Source organism: Cupressus sempervirens, chromosome 5 (assembly GCF_028749045.1).
Source record: "Cupressus sempervirens isolate cs-2001-9-10 chromosome 5, ASM2874904v1, whole genome shotgun sequence".
In the NCBI taxonomy this organism is placed as follows: Eukaryota; Viridiplantae; Streptophyta; class Pinopsida; order Cupressales; family Cupressaceae; genus Cupressus; species Cupressus sempervirens.
Window position 1 is genome coordinate 1,052,270,195 of NC_143122.1, and position 8,017 is coordinate 1,052,278,211.

General features: G+C 36.6%; 1 pseudogene across 1 annotated transcript; it reads right to left on the bottom strand.

The window, feature by feature from the left end:
* Positions 1-355: 355 nt before the first annotated feature.
* LOC149559562 (pre-mRNA-splicing factor cwc22 pseudogene) lies at positions 356-2,673 on the bottom strand (annotated as a pseudogene). The gene has a single exon (XR_016365206.1). The product of XR_016365206.1 is annotated as a pre-mRNA-splicing factor cwc22 pseudogene (transcript).
* Positions 2,674-8,017: the final 5,344 nt, after the last annotated feature.

Sequence of the window (8,017 nt, forward strand, 5' to 3'; positions counted from 1 at the left end):
ATGTGAAATATACTCCAATGATTAATTCCTTGAGCACACTTCTAAAACCAAAATCAAGGCTCCAAGCATGCCAACAAAATATCAAACTTTTAAAAGTGATCAGAACCGTGTGTCAATTTTACAGTATACAGGTACAATTGAGAAAATGTTTTATCCAGGAAATTGGACACTACAAAACAGTCTAAACAAATGATGAGAAAGGACATATATTTATGCCTGCCAGGAGATTATGCATTCATCTATATTGCTAAATACCTAGAAATCCAACTTCAAAAAAACAGTGCATCATGTTGAATCACCTTCGAAACCAAACTCATAGACAGTTCAACAAGAGATTAACCATTTGGGACATTAATAAGTGTCATCAACAATAATGTCAACTATACTTACTCATTTTTGAAAATAAGTAACTGATAAAAGCTATTGAAAGCCCAGATGCAGGAATTTACAACTGTAAGCTCAAAAAGAGCCTCAAAACAAAAAAGTATTCATCCTTTGACTAACTTTTCTTTCTTGGTGGCTCCTTACTCCTCGCTGTAGATTTCACACCCAAAAACTAAGTCTGATGAACTAGAAGAATCATCATTAAGGGTAGATTCATCTGACGCGGGTTAAGACTTTTGCTGCTGCATTATAAGCTTTGGGAAATTCTTCAAATACTGACGTAAACTCTCAGTGATACCGCCAAGACCAATGGAAGTAAAGAAATTGATAGCAAACCGAGAATTCTTGAAACTGTTCTTTGGGAAAATTGAATCCAAAGACTCTTGCAGTGTTGCATCATTCAATTTTTCTTCAAGCAGCATTATACCCAGCTGTTCTGCCAGCTCCTGGAAGAGAATCTTTATAAAAATACGGGAAGAGGAAGTAGTATCTTCCTCTGTCAGCCGTATATAGGCAAGAGAATGCCACGAAATAGCATTTGTACCAAGCAAGTGAGCAAAAAACTTTGCAACATGGCATAGCTTGTTAGTCTCTAACCTGTGTATCATAGAATACTGTCGTAGAAAACACTTATCAAAACATTCCTGATAAATTTTATTGATCATACAGAATCTTTGCGCAAGAAGTCCATAATAACGGAGGTATGTTCTCTCTTGACTGCAGCATTCTAAGAGCATGATGCATAACTCCATCTCTTGACCAGCTTCAAGCTTGATCTTTAGTAGCTTATGACCAACTTCCTCAAAATCAATACTTGACATAATTGTCAAGTAAATTGTGCGTCTTAAATTGATTAAGTCTGTCTCTGTCTTGTCCTGTATTCGCAGTCTTTCTTCATCTTCCTCCTCATCGTCATCTGAATCATTCTCTCGTTCTGCTTCCTCGGAAGAAGCATCTCCGAGAATATCTTTCTTCAGTTTTTCATATGCTGCCTCATGCTCTAAAAACTCAGGATCTGGCTTGAAAACATCCAAACCGGGTTCCTGATCGAGTTCATCTTCTAGGGAAACTTCATGCGTTACCTGATCTTCTTGCTCTACAAGGTCCAATTCTGCACGCACAGCTGGATGACCCTCGAACTTAGTTTTGCGAATTGCAAAAAGACCTTCAATTAAAAACTGTACTCGTTTGTCAATTTCCCCCTCATGGAGAATGCCTCTAAGTCTTTCAAAAATTCCATAGAGACCTTTGGGGGAAAGGTCTTGCAACAAAGACCCACATTCTTTTATGAACCCAACAGCAACCTCTATGCTATCATTTGTAGGATTCTCTAGTAAGAGGGTAAGAACTTCCAAGGCAATAATCTCATGTGCAACTTGTTGATTCACTAAATGTGCTATGAATTTTGCTGCCGATATCAACATTTGCTTGTCATTGCGTTTGTAAGCCCTCTTGACCTGTAAAATAATTCTCCGCAACAGCAGATTGCCAAGTTCTGGATACTTCGTATTTACCACAGCAAGCAAGGCAGCAAAAACATCTGTAAATGCAGGGGATGCCATTTGGGATTTCATGCAATACCTACAAAATAGACCCCTTCCGCGGATGATATTCTCTGCAAACAACTCCGGAATGATATTCTTAATGTTGGATGCATTTACCTTGTTTACTAACCCATTGATGCTCTTCCGAAGGGCGTCCCATGTCATGCGCTGGTATTCCACAGTACTCTTGTCTTGCTCATCTTTCACCAGTCGAGCCAGCTTGAATGGGGGAATGTAAATACCCCCAATTCTTCCTAGACCCTTCCCATTCCCATTCTGAGATGGAGAGGTAACACCAATAATTTCCAGTTCCACCGCCTCTCTTTTCCTCTTGTTCCCAGAAGCCGCCTTGTCACTAAATTTGTGCTTAATTTTATCAGCTGTCTCCTTGTGAGACCTTGATTTGTCATAACCATATTTTTCTTCAAGCACGTCGCTGTTGCGACCTCTGTGAATCTTGGGCTGCCAATTCTCACTCACATTTTCAGATCTCCTCATTTTTTTGTATCTGTCATGGCAATTGTTTCTGTCCCAGTCCCTGTCGTGATAATTGTCGTCTGTGCCGCGATTCCTGGGTTCCTTGAGAGAAGCCCTGATTCTAAAATGCTTATCATTTAAATTTTCAAGGGTTTTTGAAGGCAGATTCATTTTTCTTAAACCGGAGAATACTTTGTTCTTCTCTGTCAATGAACCACACAAATGAACCATTACACAAATGAATCGTTACACAAATGAATCGTTATTGAAAATAAATAGAGAACGAGAATGAATCGAATCGTTATTGAAAATGAATCGTTACACAAATGAATCGTCACACGTACTTGTTGCATGGGAATGTCTTTTTTTTTTTTAATATTTAAAATAGACATTTAACGAACTTCAACTAAGGTTTGAAGCTATTCTTATCATCTTCGAAATAATCAATTTAGTTCAAAGTATTTTGAAAATAACAGTTTAGATTTTATATATAAAATACTATTTCAAAGTGTTCTAAAAATAATTTTGTAGATTTTATAATTAAAAAATTAGTTCAAAGTGTTCTAAAAATAACTTTTTAGATTTTATATTAAAAAATTTAGTTCAAAGTGTTCTAAAAATAACTTTTTAGATTTTATATCGAAAAAAATATGATATACACAAAATGAACCACTTTTATATTATTAAGGTTATCATATCTTTAAAATATTTTTTTAGAAATTTAACCAAAACTTAATAATAAAATCATCAATAATTATTTTTTTAAACATCATTTCTTATGAAAACATATATGAATGCAACTATTCAATAATAATATTTGTTCAAACAATAGTATTATATTATAATTTAAAAAATGACTTTACAAATGCACTATTATATGTAAACTTACTTACATCTGTTGGTAAATAGATTTGTCACAGTAGAATATGCCCAACAGAGTGTATGTGGCAAATCGTTCACAACAGTTGGATAGGGCCTTGATATCCGGCCTTCCTCTGCATTTAGAGGGGCAACTCCCTCATAAGATGAAATTTTAGATTTTTCAATAAAGATAAGAAGAACTTAGAAAATAGGAAGGAAAGCCATTGACAGCGAATGCACCACACGCCTTCAACGTTTTCATAAAAATGATGTAAACTATTAATGAGAGTTATTAAGGACTACGCTTGAGAACTTTCACCAACACAATGCTAATTCAACCATCCACAAATACTCACATCATACCATGAAAGAAATCATAGATGAATCAACACTTTAACAATCTAGATTCCTTGGAGAGCGAATGCTAAATGTACTTCCTTTTATTTCTTGCACAAAGAAAGAAAGAAATAACTGATTACACAAAAACAACAATTGTACACACTTTCCAAAAATTGCTTTATGATCAGAGCATCAGTGTTCCCCTATATCCAAGCCCCAAAAAGTCCCTTATTACATTGATCTCTAGGAATTTATAGCCAATCTAGAATAACCAACTTTTCGGGTTCATAACTACCCAAAAAGTTAGAGTTTGGACTACTTGAAGATGATTCATAACCAACTCTAACCCTTGAAGCTTAACTACAGTTAGAAAAATGAAAACTAAAGTTAATTCTAAAGTTGACCTTTTTAGAAATTACATTAATAAAATTCTAAGACAATTTTAGACAGAAATACTTCTAACTTTTAATTTTTTGAACTCGTTCCTTGATCTGTAGGTGCTACCAGCAATTGAGTCAAGTTTGCCTTGTACGCTCTGAATGATTTGATGACTTGAGCTAAAGTTTTGTTCTTAATGATGATTAAACTCTGCATCTTCAGCTTACACAACTCACGTCTCTTTCTAATTTCATCCAATTCTGTGATGCAACTTGACAAGTTTTGAGTACAGGAGTTCAATGCTATTGAGAGACTGCTCAATTTCATCATAACACTAGCATCTGAACTTTGTTTACTGCCAAGTTCGGTGTTGATTTTTGTTTCTATGCATTTCCAGATGGAAGATATGTTTGGATTTTGAGTATGTTCATTAATAGGAATACCTTCTATGATCATTGGTATTTCCCCCAAGGCCTTCTTTTTTAGTAACTTGCATGAGTTTAAGAATTGTTCTCCTTCACTCAATTGTTCATTCATACTATCATTCTTCCATCGGATGTTTTCCAGCCATATGTCAATTTGTTCTTCTTCTCCAGTGCTGATTAACTTTAGTGACTTGACTATATTGCTGTCCATGCCTTTAATCTCTACTAAATTGGCATCAATTTCTCTCCAAAATGTTTGTTGTTCCTTGAGAGTTGTCAGTTCTTTTTGAATGCTTTGTTGTATATCATCCGCTTTGGTAAATGTACCTTGAACATCTTGAAGTAAGATTGATGCCTGTTCTTTCATTCTTTTTACCCACGCTTTCACCATTTTACCATAAGTTTGACATTCTCCTATGTTTTGGATGGTTTCTTCATCAAACATCTTCTTCGGATCTTCTGTACTTTCTGTGAATGAGCTAGGATCTAGAAAGGAGTCACCAACCATCAATCTGATGCATGAAGAAAGAGCTTGGACTTAACACTTGAGTTGGTTCTTAACTTGCTTATCTTTCCTTGATTGTTCTATTAGGACAGCAGCTGACACTTGAAAATTGTGTTCTTTCCCTTCACGGGTAGTCCGGCCTAGATCCACTTTAGTGATGCTAAAATCAGATTCATTTGCCTCATTTATGTCCTTCTCTGTGACTGGTTGTGCAATTTCAACAGATAAATTACCTGAAGTAGGGTTCACTGCTAGTCTGGAATCCATTTTAGTCTTCTTTATCTTTGTACTTCTGTGCATTAAGTCAGCTACAACATCTAGATTGGGCGTTTCTAATTGAATCATCCTTTTCTTTTTTTTTTCCTCTAAACTTTTCTGTAACCAAGATGTCAAAATACTAGCAGATGGGCCGATTACTGAAGGAACCTGTAAGACTGTAGATGATAAGTTCAAGTTATGCACATTTTCTACAACTGGCTCGTCTTGGATTGCTTCTGTGCTTTCAGGAGACAATGAGCGTGCAGGAGATGCTATGGATTGAATCATCTCATCTACAAATGAGGGTAAAGCATTCATCTTAGGAGCTTCATCAATCATTTGTTGAATTGGCTTTAAGGTCTTCTCCTTAGGTTTTGATCTCTTCTTCCTGGTGATCACATTGAGTTCACATGCTGAAACTAGGTTAACTCGTTCATCTGGATCTTCACCATCATCTCCCCCTTGTGTGCTATGCAAAGAGCCCAAGGATGTAGGAATAGAAGACGAAATGGCTGAAACTGATGTTCCTTCTTGAGAAGTATTATTATTATTTACACTACTTCTTCCTGTTGACTTAGTAGTAGTGGCTTCTTTGACTTTATTCTTTAACCAAGTCTCAGTTCGTTGAATCACAAAGAAAGTCCTTTCCTTGAGGTCTTTCAGTTCTGGCAGCGACCAATTGATATATGGCAATTCTAGTAATTGTATTCGCTCAAAGAAGTAAGGATCAATCAAGTCTGACCCGTCCTCCGTTACGCCTATCACATCCCATCCCATTTTGGAATCAATGATTTGTTGTATTGTAAATCTCATCTAGTCCCTTTTTCTAACTTCAAAATCATTCTCACAATTCGCCCAATAATCTTCCAATGTGGGGAAATGAAGATAGCTAGGTCCATGTGCCAAGTTATTTTTAACATACCCACTACCATCAAATGGAAAGCGACTGTAGAAAGAGTGTAGAGTTATGTTCACCATGGATCTCTCAATATTTTGAGCATCCGAAGAAGACAAACAACTGTAATGTCCGATGCCAATTGGGAAAGGGATTGATCTTTTGTTCCTACACTTTTTGTTTACTTGACCAATTTGCCTGCAAACTTTTGAAAGTACCAACCTGTCATCTACGAAGCAAGGCAACATGAGAGGACAATCTTGGAAACCTCCGATGTGGATGTAAGTGAATCGAGGATATTGTATGAAGAAGCTACCATAAATACTAATGAGACTGGCCGCTTCAGGAGAAATTCGAAGTCCTATGTCTCCTTGTAGTTCCCTGGCAGTGAGCATAGAAAAAACATCATTCACCTTGCAGAAGTGTGCATTGCTCTGTTTTAACTACAACTGGGGGTAATAGTTATAAATTTGAGTGGTTAATCTATACTCCCTATAAGGATTTAGACTGGGCCATGACTTCATACTTGCAATTGCATACATTAGATATGAGGACATGTAAAATCCTTGATTTGCATTGAATCCTGTCAACTGGTAATGGAGGGCATCGCTAATCATCTCTCCCCAATCTATAAATTGTTTCCCAGTGGTGATGGTATTAATATACAAAAACATCCAATCTTGAAAAATCTTTAGCTGTCTGATTTTCCACCACTCTATTGAGAAGAACTATCATATCCGAAATGTCTTCATTAAAGATATTCCTACGTAACATTCTTGGCAACTGTGATTGCCCTCGCCTGGGTTGATCGAGCCAACTTTTAGCAATAACATTGAGACATATTTTCTTATTCTAATAGAAATAACCTTGGGCACCTTCTTTTGAAATTTCTGTAAACTCCTCTCTTACTGGCAGTCTGAAAGTGATGGATATAGATATTGGGTCCAACCTTGCTACGACATTACCTCCTGCAGTCTTGATGTCCCTCGAATTCTGATCATATGCCTTGATACATTCTAAAACCAATTCCACACATTGAACTACGAGCAGATGTCCTCCTGCATGGGCCAGACCACTTTCCAGCGTTTGACGTGCCAGGGGTGATTTATCTTCTTTGCTCATCACCTTCTAGAAGTCTGCAATTTCTAAATGCCCCATCTTTGTGTCAGATATTTCGGGGAGCGTGCTTTTTAGCATTACAGGAGGTTCTTTACCCTGAAAAGTATACCTCATATTATCACCTGTCAAGAGCTATTTTGGCGATAATGCGAAGTCAATGATCACGTGCTTTGCATTAAACTTGGTGTTGTATTTTCTTCAGGAAACCATGTAACTTCATTAAAATATTTTCTTCATTTGGAGAATTCAACTCTCATATGCCACAGAGGCAAGCATTTTATCAAACAATTCTCCTGAAATATGTATGGTTTTGCTTCCTCTGTTTCAAGTTATCAGCTGGAACAAGGTTAAGATTGATATTTTAACAACCGAGCTTGATCATAGCATAGATTAGTTCCTAGTTTGCTTGAGGTGTACAACATTTCATCAAATGGTTCATAAGCCACATCAGATACTCCATCATTACTACTCCTATGATCTCTAACAAAAGCTGAAATGAGAGATCAAATTGTCAAACAATTCACATGCTTTCTCTTCTTGACATATTACCTCTTTGTTGGAAAGTGCAGGTTATATGAAGACATGTCAAAACACTTTATTTTGATAGCGTTGACCACTTTAAATTATGATGCTTGGCTAAGGTCTTCAATATTTCCACATTTATTCTCCAACATGTGGCAGCTTAGAAGTGTCCCTGTTCGCAGTCAGGTTATTCATTTTGTCAAACAGATAGTAGGTACCTTTAAAAATATGCGCTTCTCCCTGATGGCGGGGTTGCCTACTTTTTTTTGGTCTTCAAATTATCTTCAAAAGTCTGCTCTTGTGTTGGTTC